This window comes from Passer domesticus, chromosome 9, assembly GCF_036417665.1.
Source record: "Passer domesticus isolate bPasDom1 chromosome 9, bPasDom1.hap1, whole genome shotgun sequence".
Lineage (NCBI taxonomy): Eukaryota > Metazoa > Chordata > Aves > Passeriformes > Passeridae > Passer > Passer domesticus.
This window is the reverse complement of record NC_087482.1, coordinates 33,993,221-34,005,157: the sequence shown is the minus strand read 5'-3', so window position 1 is coordinate 34,005,157 and position 11,937 is coordinate 33,993,221. Positions and strand designations below refer to the sequence as shown.

At 40.3% G+C, this 11,937-nt stretch overlaps 1 protein-coding gene across 18 annotated transcripts in view; it reads left to right on the top strand.

Annotated features, from left to right (window-relative positions):
- The first annotated feature begins 2,924 nt into the window (after nucleotides 1–2,924).
- Nucleotides 2,925–11,937, top strand: part of ERC2 (ELKS/RAB6-interacting/CAST family member 2) — a 421,439-nt gene continuing 412,426 nt past the window's right edge. For 3 of the 18 annotated variants that reach the window (XR_010368542.1, XR_010368531.1, XR_010368530.1), the window contains exon 1: nucleotides 4,467–5,771. The gene's annotated coding sequence lies outside the window, so the exon portion shown is untranslated. Of the gene's footprint in view, nucleotides 5,772–9,812; nucleotides 10,237–11,937 lie in introns of those variants that run through there. The other 15 variants (XR_010368540.1, XR_010368527.1, XR_010368535.1 and 12 more) reach the window with 12 other exon arrangements.

The window sequence follows — 11,937 nt, the reverse complement described above, 5'->3', positions numbered from 1 at the left end:
TGTATTTAATATAAGCAATAATTTAGATATATGCTTACTCAAATTATGACTAACAAACTCGTTGGAACTGCAAATAAATAACTTGGGAAAGATAAAAATAGCTCAGAAGTATCCTTACTGTGTTCCTATAAAATATGATGGCATCAGAAGAGCAGCAGAGAGAACAGCATATAAAAATAAAAATAATGTTTCAACAATTTATGGTTTTTTTGATAGCTTCCCTTCAAAATCAGATCATGAAAAGACCATGTCTTCTGAAAAGGGGGGATATAATGTTGAGAGATTGAGTAAATGCATCTTTAGTTTATGTTTCTGCAATAAAAAATAGCACTGATAGTGCTAGAATAGTGCTAGGAAACTGTTTTTTGAGTACAAGAACTGTGAAACCTTAGGGATACTGGTCCACCTTGGGTTCTACATTAAGAAGAAAATTGCAATCTCAGGGATAATACTGTATCCTAAATTCCATCAAAACCTCACTACCAGAGGTCATTGGTGTAGGCATCATCATCATCACCATCATCCCTGGCCATTGCTGCACCTGGGCTGATAAAAAGTACTTCATCAGTAACTTGCACTTATTCTCCTGGTATCCAGTCCATCACCACAGCCATAATTCCGTTGCAAAATGGAGGTTTTTTTCTTCTACAAATAAAAATTCTAATGATTGCAGTACTTTACTCTGATCTTTCCCCCACCTCTCTTATTCGTATCTTCCTTAGGTTTTTTTGCCCTACTTTTAAGTGTCTTAGTCATTTCTACACCTCTGAGAGCGTTCTACACTCCCAGCTGCTCTGCCAAAAGCATCTCTAAGATCCACGCTAATTACATGGGTGGGTTTGGTGACCACAGCTTAAATTTCAAATGGCAATATGTAGATCTTGAATATTTTCTGTTCTATATCAGAACTGCATGATTTTGGAACACCTCAGTTGGAGCTTCAGTAGCGTAGAGGATTTGTCTTTTAATAACTCAGTGTAGGAGAACTGCAGTACCCCAACCGTCTGCTTTTTGCTGAACTCTCTAAAGCAGCCAATTTTGTCTTGCAGAACGTGGCTGCTGCACATGCTGAGTGCTGATTGCAAGTATTATCTTAAGAGAATCACTTTTCAATATTTAGGAACATGACTCTTCTTTCAAAGGCATGCTTTCAGACTTTTATACCCCTGCTGGCTTCATCTCACCAGGAGCTACCTTTAAGACATCATCCTTCAGTTCCACAGCTGCCTTTGCTGCTGTGTTGTGTTTATCAAAAAAATTGGGAGGAAGAAGAGGACTGTAAAAAAAACAACAACCTGCAGCTTCTTAAGAAGCAAAGAAAGTAGCCTGGCAAGAAAAAGAAAACCTGTGCTATAGTGCAACCAGGGTCTGGGAAGTGCCTGAAACCAAGACTCAGAGCCTTTGGGCAGCCTAATCTGCTTTACATGAAAATTGAATGCAGGTAGGAGCCCTGCAGGAAAAAGTAACCAGAATATTTCTGCCAAGCATTTTTCCTTGCCTACCAACCTTTTGTGTTAGCAGGTATGACAGAAGAGTTCAGTAATGGTGTGCTGGGCAGGCACAGTATGAGGTCTTGGAGACCTGGGGGTTTATGTGCTCACAACCTGAACTCACCTTACACTCCTGAGTACCTGCTGCTGTACCAAACTAAATCCTTCATAAGCCTGATCTTCTTTATTCACTTGTGTTCCTTATAATACATTGTGATGCACCATAATCTCTGCTCTGTAACAATACTACAGAAGTGCTATTTCACTCAATTAATATAATTGTAAACTATTATAAATTAAATAACTGTCAACTTCCAAAATACTTAGTTTTCTCTAGTTATGCTCCCATGTTTCTGATGTTTCTTCTCATTAAAAACCACAAAGTAGTTTACATTACCTTTTATTTCTAAACTAACCCTTCTGTCTGTTAAGCACAGGCTATGGAAATGTTTAGGATCCTAAAATTGCAACTGAACCTTGACACCAAATCCATGAATCCAATTAGCTGCATAAAAGAAGCAGACAAAATATTTCCATTGAGATAAGGTTTGTGCAGAGAGGTAATATGTTTCCTTAGACCAATTGCTGTAGCTGCAAAATATTTCTAATTTTCAAATGTACTCCTCTTTGTGGCTGCCTAGTCAAGGTATTAAGAAAGATTTAATGCAGGAAATAAAAATATATATTTGAAAATTGAAAATACATTTAAATAAGGAGCAGAGAAATTTAAGTAAGTGTAAATAAGATGCATAGAAATGTTATTTAAAATACTGCTGCTGTAACTTCTGCCTCCTGTTTTATCCTAAAGTCTCTCTGGTTCTTAATTCATGTTAGAGATGGTCATATACAGCTCTCACACAGCAGCAGCAGCACAGTCTGCTCAAGGATCAAGAAATCACGCTCTGTATTGTAGTGTGATCTTTCATGGTTTATAAAAATCTTTTTAACTGAGCTATACTCAAGTGATTAATGCATTTATCCTTCCCTTCACAGTGGCTGCTGCTGTAAAATGTAGTTTGCCTGTCTCTCTGGTGCTGTACATATTTGCTTTCTGATTGCCCTGAAGATTTCAGAATAAATCCAGTACTGCATGGCAAAATACTGCTTTACCCAACATGAAAAATCTTTTTGTTTAGAGTCAATAGTTCATTTGTATATAGGTATCTGACATCCTGAAGGAGCAAAAAATGGAAATAAGCTATATTTTTGAGGGTTTCCATTACTTTTCTCTTACCTTCTCTTTGGCTGATAAATGTAGTGAAATACTGCATTGCATTGCTTCCTTTAGCTTGTAATTTAACAAAAGAGTTTTATCAATACTTCTGTTTGGTTTTATTGCCTGGCTTTTTTTCTGGGAGTTCTAAATCTTCTTCTCATGATTTCTATATTGCTTCAGCATAGATTATGGTTTTCTTCTGTGTTTTTTTTTTTTTTCTGTCAAAAGAATCCTCAATACCAATGCATTGACAGGAGCATCTGTATTTCTTCACCCTTACAGGTGAGTGAAGGACAGAGTAAAAATTGTTTATAGGCTTCATTTTTCTTCCTGTGTTTTCAAGGTGTATAATTTTTCAGCTAATTCAAGGAAGTTTTCTTTCCAAGATTATGTCTAAATGGACAGGAAAATTATGGGGAGATGAAAGTTGCTATGGTATATTTAATCCATGACCAGAACTGAGTGGTAACAAAAAAAAATCCTTGAATTTGCAAGAACTTTATTATGGGAGCCACCTTCTCCCCCATGGCACAGTTACACCTCGGGCACAGTCATGCTCACGATCTGCACACAAGAAATAGAAGTGCCAGACTGGCAGGGAGGAATTCCTCCACTTCAGCAGCCATTTCGTGCCCAGTTGTAGGGAAATGTTATATAATATCAAACTGACAATTAAAAATATTTCTCCCTTTCTATTTTAACTTGTGAGCCTTCTCTCATTTTTTTTTCTATACAGCTTAATAAAGAAATAAAAAGTCATCAGTTGAATTTAATGTTGACCTCCATTATTGGTATATACATAAGTTCCTCTGTTACAATGTGTGATTTCTGTCACTGAAGTCACAATTTACTCTTAGTTAGAAAGATAAGCAGCAAACTTTATGAGTGGAATAGGATGTAAAAGTGGGATTGGAGCAATGAAGAAAGCAGAAACTCTCAGGGGAGGAATGCAGAAAAGGCACTGCCAAGTTGGATCCTGGATCTAAAGCCTCCCCTAAGGAAAGTGCTTCATCTGCAATCATCAGTACTAAATAGGCTTTCTTTAAAGGCACATTTCAGGTTCTGAGGGGAACTTATTCCTTAGATGCTTCTGTAGTCAGACAATCAAGCAGAGAGAAGGAACTTCACCTGCAGTTACATCTCTGCTAGTAAATTATACAGGTTCAGGAAACAATTCTTGGCACAGGAACTGAATTGTTGAATTGTTAGAAAAATCATGTTTTGGACTGGACAAACTCCCCCTACCCCAGTTCTCAAGCATGTTTTGGAAACTGGCATAAGTTTGTGCATATTCTCAACTGGAATTCTTCATGGGAATTTGCTATTCTGGGAGTTGAGAGAGTCCAGAGGCACAAATCAAGATAATGCTAAGCCATTTCTTCTTTATACCAGAGTTGTTCTACAAAATGTAATTACATGTGCTTGCATTCATGTGGTTTACAGGGCTGATTCTAAGTGATAAAATAAATGAGAAAAAGACCATAATCTCTTTTTAGTTCTAGAATTGGTACAGTAAGGGGACATAACCTCTTGAAGTCAGATCCTCAAATAGTGGCCAACTTTTGCTCAAATGTGGGAGAAGTCCTGATATTTCACGAAGTCAAGCTAGTGGATGATTGATATAGAAATACTGATAAAAGGATGTTTTAAAGCCTTTATTTTAAAGCCTATATTTAATATTCAATTTTAAAGCCTACATTTTATCTTGCTTCAATTTTGAAGACTAGAACTTAAATGAAGTAATCAGAATTGTTTGTGTTATGTGTTACTCTGTGTCACAGCACTGACAATCCCAATGACAAAATGGATATCCAATGGTTATGAGGTCCTGTTGTGAGTAACTTAACAAAGTTAAGGTTACTTCAGTGAAGATTATGGACTATGTGACAACTGTCTGGCTACTGAAATGTAGGACTCCTTATCTAGTCTTAGGTTGTACATGAAGCAAAAACTACATTAGTAAAGATAGAAATCTAACATTCTTGTCTTCTCTAGATTTTTTTTTATAGTACCACAAAAGTTTTGGATGAACCACTGAAGCAAGAAAAGTGTTTTCTTCTTAAAGGCTCTGGTGAAGATTTGTAGTGAAGATTTCAAGATTGAGACAACCTGAACCTTTGTATCATAGATTTTTTACTGTGGAATTTCTGGAGGTTTTTTTTCATGTTTGCATGCAGATGAGTATTACTGTATGTATAAAAGCACCTATTAAACCGTGTTTTAAATTGTTTAAATTAATACATAAAGTAAATCCAACTTAATTCCCCATAAATGTACTTTGTGTAATCCTGTGAAGTATTATAAACTGGCTATAACATGTTACCCTCTCAAAACAGTCTAAAAATTGTCACAATGTGTCTATACAGTAACAGATGGAATACTATCCAGTCATGTTATTATAAATGTAACAGTAGTGCGAAGCTCACACCTGCTACATAATGTCAGTTATTAGCTAATAATTAAACTTTGTGGGAGCTGGAGTTGCCATCCATGGTCAGGTGTTTTGTATTTCTTGTTATTCAGTTGGACAAGCAGCTCCTCAAGAGAATCCACAAGGAGCACAGAAGGGGGAAGCAGCTGTAGGCTCAGTGTCAGTTTCAAAGCAGCCATACAGGGCTATAGCAGCCATACAGCTTTTAATTATTTTCACATTATTCCTGAATTTGGTTCATCTAATAGGGCCACACTCCCTGCAGAAATTTGCTTCCACTGGGGACTGCTGTGGTGGATAGATTTTAGCTCAGGTAGTTTTGTTCCCACCCCAATCCTCCCCTCCCACCATGTGAACATGATTAAGGCAGTGCCTCAGGCTTCAGTACTCAGCTGTTTAAAATTGGAGATTGTGCTGCCAATAAAAGGCTCCCTCACTGAATAACTGCCCTGTAGTTCTGTTAGGAAAAGGGGATGGGTAGGGGTGTATAGTCCTACAATCCCAGTGTTTGTATGTGCTGGGTTTGCTGTAGAGGTTGAGATCATCAGTAGGGAAGGAGTTGTGTTTTGTGCAGCTTGAGAACTGAGAGGAGAACCTCAGCTGCCTTCAGACAAAGTGCCTCGTGTTGACCCTCGTAAGTAAAATTTTAGTATCTGGATTTACTTTTCAGGAGTGAGGTTGGCCTTTGAAAGCTTAGTTCTTACTGAAAAGTCAGTTGGACATTAGCTCTGAAGTGATTAAAAAATCCCCAAACCAGCATCTAGGAGTTTGCTACTCAGTGCTCATTTAGCAGCATTTCTATGTAACAGTCACTGTGCACATTCATGTGTACAATCGTGGTAGCAGTAATACTGTGTTTCCAACCAGGGAAATGAAAGGCTATTGATAAAATGTAAAATGTTAAACCTAATTCAAGATGTTTAAGCTGTCTTTGCTGTGTGCTGTTAGAAATTCCTGGTGTTTGAGTTTTCCTAGGAAATATTTTTAACTCTCTGAAATATGTTGTAGAGTTGGTGCACAAGCCTATTAATAGCCCTGTTTTGAGATGTGGAAGCTGGAGATCTTCTGTGAGATGGTTGTTTTTACTATTAAGTTATTTTGGTATTTTTGCTCTAACCATGATATTAACAGTATCTGCCAGAGTAGCTCTATTTCTATCCTGAATACATATAGGCTGTGCAGTACACAATAAAGTGCTAAATTATGTAATTATAAATGAGTATATTTTCCTTGCTTGTTTTGTTTTACTATAAGACATTAGAATGAATTCCTCAATGGCCTCTTGTGTGTTCAGGTATATTGAAGTAACACTTTTTTATCCTTTGGAAAGTATGTGATCATGTAAATTAATAATAAATTTTATTAACAATTTTTAAAACCACAATGGCAGTCTTGGGTGATATGTCATGAGGAAAGCAAAACAGAAGCTTAACATGTAGTGGAAACTATTTTGTAATTCAGTTTGACAGGTATTTGTAGGTGAGTATATAAACTGATAAAGAGGAAAGAACAGTCCATAGTTAATGACTGATGAATGCACCATCTCTGTGAACTTGACTGATAGGGCCTCATTCCAAAATCAACAGAAAATTGAATTTTATTTCAATTACTTTGTTTGTTTTTTTCCTTTCTTTCTGTTCAAGTGCTTACTTGAAATCTCATCACCATATCATGGTAAAGGCAATATTTTTTTAGTTTTTTAGCTCTGTAAATTTTAGTGTAAATCAAGTTAGGGAAGCACAGAGGAATAGGGTGGGGCCAGGTTCCATGAAAAGCTGAAATACATTTTCCTGGGTTTTTAAAGCACACAGCTGCACTTGCTTGCTAGGAATTATGCAGCAGGGACCAAGATTCTATTTGCATTTCTGTTTTCAAGGAAATTAAGCACTAAATAACATCCATTTTCACCAAAGCATGAAAGGGAGCTAGCTGCTGCTAAAGTCGTAGTACCACAGCTGAGAAAGGATTGGGAAGGGTGAAGGGATGCACAGGCATTGAAGACAGTAAGTAACATTCTACATTATGTTATTTTAAATTATTTGTGCTTAGAATAAGTGAACAGAATGGTTGTAATAAGTATGTTTTATACTCTTCTGCTTCCAAAATCAGTATAACATAGATGAAGGAAAATAAGAGACTTGAAAAAAATCTCTATTTCATATTTAATGTACTTGGTTAGGGCCTTAGTGTGGGCTAATTTGGCCTATTAATTTCAGTGGGGTTTCCACAGCTCCTGACGTGAAAGCAGAAAGAACTGTGACTATACAGTTTTTTAAGGTAGAAAATAAATAAACTGAGGTCTGCTAGCCAAAAATCTATTTGAAGATGGAAACTGTTGACAAGTGCAAACATTAGACACTGCATCACATGGCACATTATAATATAAATAGTGGTTTAAGTTTTACAACAGACTGCGTTCCTCTAACAGTTGGCTGAAAGATATGTCTAGTAGTTAATGGGAACCTCTTACAATAAAAAAAAGTGGTAGTTTACTTATAGGATCTGGCTCTTTTTGTGTTTAATGGCACCCACCTGCATCATGGCACCAAGGACAACACAGATGGTCCTGTGATTAGAGTGAAATGAGAACTTTCATCAGCTGCAAAGAATTCAGCCTTAAGGACACAATTGTTATTATCCTGCCCTTTGGATTTGGATTCCAGCATGGCCTTGAACATGAGGAATGAATATTATTGAAGGGTTTGGATTATGTGACCCTGAGGTTCTTTGCATGGATGTTGTTTCTACTAATACAATAAGTAGATTAACTGTAAAATTCTGATTACTTTTCCCTTCCTTCTCTTGAACTGCACATTTTTCTAACAAGTATTTTTGAGTATAATTTGGCAAAATATTTTTTCCCCTCAAAGTTCTTGAATGGTCTTATCCATGGTGGGTATATTCTGTTCTTTGGCACTGGTAATGCTGGCAGTCCCCTGCAGAGGGTCTGCAGCTCTGAGATGGGCTGTGATCAACTCTGCTATAAAGGTTATTGAATGACAGCAAGTTTAATTCATTGTAGTATTGTTGCAGCCTTATGGGAGCTCTCTGTCTTCCCACACTGATTATTCCTTGGAAAGAAGATTCTTAGGCTACTGGTCCTCTGTCAGGACACTTCTGGTTTTGCTGGCTATCACAAGGCCCTCGGTCTTTGCCAGTGAATGAGTCACAAAAAGATAAGGCAGAACCTGATGTTCCTTGTCTTTCCATATAGACAGGAATGGTGTGACATGTTGTTTAAAAAACTGTCAGCAGCTGACACCACTTAGAACAAAAGTCCTGTCATTAACAGTACTGAGATGGAATTGGATTTAGCAATATTGAGACAGGTCTGTAAGAGATTCTTATTTCACTCTGAATCCAAATTAAGGGCTAAGCTGAAAATGGACACTTCTTGTGCTCTGAAGCATTCAGTGTAGTGACCCACATTTTGTAGTGCTTATCCATTTTCTTACAGATGCAGAGTTGCTAACTCTTGAGGAATACTTTGCTTTTCAGATCAAGTGAAATTATTTGTATACAAAACTATGTCCCTTCTTGTCAATTTCTTCAGGAACAGATTTTCTCTGTCCATATTTCTCATGGTTTTGAAATTATTTGAGCAGAAGTGTCTTCAAATAAGTATGCAGGCTTAAAAGCAATTGAAGTCTGATTTTAATCATGGTTATTCCATTATTATGAACTCGTAAAACGTATGTGCCCTCTATTGCAATTATAGCTAAGTAGGTGGGCACTGTAAGAGTATGATCCTTTCTTGGGGAAATACAAACCTGCTATGCTCCTGGTGGGATTGACATTCTAGCATCTCCAAACAAATACCTGTTATTCCAAACAAAGCCAGTTATTTCCACTGGCTTTGGATAATTCAGATACAGCAATAAAATGGTTATGCTAATTTTAAACATGATTGGTTGAAATCAATTTGATTTGATATAGTTTTTAACAGTAATTCCCTAAGAGTTGTTCTTATCAATGGTGGCATTTAGAGATGCATATGTGGGCAAGAGAGAAATAAAATAGAGATTATATTAAAGCAACTACAGCTCTGAAATTGATCTTAAAATCATGGTTATGGCAATGACATCAAGAGGAGACAGATAAAATATGTTTGTGAAATTTTGTGTAGGGTAAGGCATGAGGGTGCATTGTTGCTAATGACTAAAGGTGATCACTTCTTGTATGCAAAGCAATTAAACTAAAGACTTGAGAAGAGGGGGAAAATAGAAAAGGAACAAACCTCTGTTCTTAGGATGAGAAGCCAGTGATGTTTATGGAAGTTTCTTTCACTCCCCTGAATAAAAAGCAATGAAGTCTCAGGAATAATTTTTAATGCAGTTTTCATATGAAAGAGACTTTCAGGCTTTGTGTGGCAGCTAATCTGTGTTTTTTTCCCCTGCATACTGCTTTTTGAAAAAACCCCACAAATAAATATGGATGTCATCTTAATTTCTTTTACACTTAAGCCCAAACACAGATTCGGTTTTCTGTGTTTGTTCCGTTTATGTAAATGCACGCATATAGGAATAGATTTTTAGACATCATGTTCTGAAGCACCTGCCTTTGAAGGCTTCTGGCCTTCGGTGAACAGGGGCGAGAAAGCAATTTATCCTCTGCAGTTTTACGCAGACCTAGGTGTATTTTTAGGCCGTTTCCCAATGAGTAACACACTCGCAGCCGTGGCTGGGTGGGGACTGGAGCCCGCGGGCTGGCGATGAATGGCCGGAGCCAGGCGCTCGCAGGAGCCGCGGGCTGCGGTGCGTGTGCCGCTGCTGCTGCTGCTGCTGCCCCCGGCGGCTCCGAGCCGCGCCGCTGGAGCCCGGCTCCTCGGGAATGCTGGGAATGTTGAGTCAGGGACTGGCAGCCCAGACAGCCGGGCTCGCAGCTGACTGAGGGAGACTCGCTGAGGGACGGAAAGACGAGGGACAGGGGCACGCGAGCCTCCCCCGACTGCAGCAGGTTCCTTCTCTTCAGCCCCCCGCGGGTATTGCGCGGCTCCGGCTCTCCCTGCTGCCTCCCTCCTCCGCGCAAACGGGATGCCAGCTGAACGTGATGTTGTAAAATCCATGTGAGGACGAAAGGCAGATGCAATGATTTGAAAGGTGAGACGCTTAAACAAGAATATGGCTGGGATGCATGACGGTAAATTTGCTGTGATTAAGGAAATGCTGGATATTGCTTTTTACAACTGTCTGCTAGCTGGATCTGGAGATGAATTTGCAGAATAGGCTTTTTATGTTGCTTTGGAAATACATTGTAATAAATGGGACCAAGTGCACATCTTATTCTGGTAACAGAGTGTCTCTCCCTACAGAATCGTCAGCCAGAAACCTCTCTTCCAATTTCTATTAAAAGCAGCCATAGGACACTATTTTTATATGCTTTTTAAATTTTTTTTGGTGCCTAGTGTTTAAAAATATTATTGTTGTTGTTAAAGTTTTCTAGAATAGAATTGATCAGTTTTGGAAATTCCTAGCTTTATACCTAAATAATGGATAATGTTTGCCGTTTTAAAAACCATGTCAGGAAAAAAGGTGAGAGATTTCTGTTCCCTTCTAGTGGCTGGCAAATGGAAACAGATGCTAACAGGGTATTATTTTTCAGTTATATAATTAATAAATACTTACTGGGGTCCCTCATTTATGATGCTGGGGTTTATTTATTTTTTTTTTAAAGATCATTTTAGGCTGGACAAGTGATGGATGTGATGAAGTCCACGCCTATGTTCACCAAGGATACATAGATCTTTTTCTGGGAGCACTACAGTAGTAATTTGATGGAGAAGGATTTTTTTTTTTTTTATTAGTGTGTGATTGATTTCTAGGCGGCTACCTGCTAAGCCTTGTGATGGATGGATGGATGGGAATCTATTCCCTCAGCGGCGAGTTGCTCTTCCCGTGGTGATGGACACGCCGGCCGACCACTGGCATTGGCAGATGCGAGCTCGTTGCACACGAGCGCGGCCAATAAGTGCAGCCAAGGGGAGGGCAAACCCTACTTGCCAGGGTTAGTTTTCTGGTCGGCTTTCTAAATCAGTGGTTTCACTTAGCTGTTGTCGTTCGGGATTTGTTTTTATTTCCATCCCTGTACCTCCAGCCCCACGTGCGTGTCCAGGGCGGCCGCCTCGAACGCGGCCCCTTCCCGGCAGCCGCGCCGGGCGCAGGCCCCGCTCCGGCTCCCCCTCCTCGGAGGGCGGGGAAGGGAGGGAGGTTCCTCTCCATCGAGTAGCTTCGCCCCTGGCACTTGGTTTCCCCCTCGCCAAGCCGAGGACGGAGCGGCTCGCCCGTGTCAGCCCCGCCGCCCTGCCCTGAGGGGAGATGCTGGAGATGCGCTGCCGCCCTCCTCCTCCCTCCCTTCGTCCCTCCCCCGGGAATCGCAGAGCTCCACAGCCTGGATGGGGGCGCGGGCAGAGCCCTCCCGCGGCCCGTGCCCAGCCCCGGAGCGGGGGAACATCGGGCACTGCCCTCCTGCCTCCCTGCTCGGCAGCGGGGCTGAGGGGGCCCGGCCCGGCCCGGCTCCGCGCAGCGGCGGTGCCCGGGCTGCACCTCCCCACGGGGACCCCAAACCATCCCTGTGCCGGGGGATCTCCTCGGGCTGTCCCCGTGGAAGGACGGGGGATGGCGAACGCTCCCACAGCTCAGGTGAAGGAAACGCCATAAAACCCCACCAGCAGCAAGGCAGGCGAAGCTCCCTCAGCCGCAGTCCCCTCACGGTCGCGTGTGCTGGAGCAGTGCATTCAGTGTTTGTTCCTTTCCAAAAGGGCCCTTTTTTAAAAGGGTCTGTTTCTGCACACGCAGATAGTG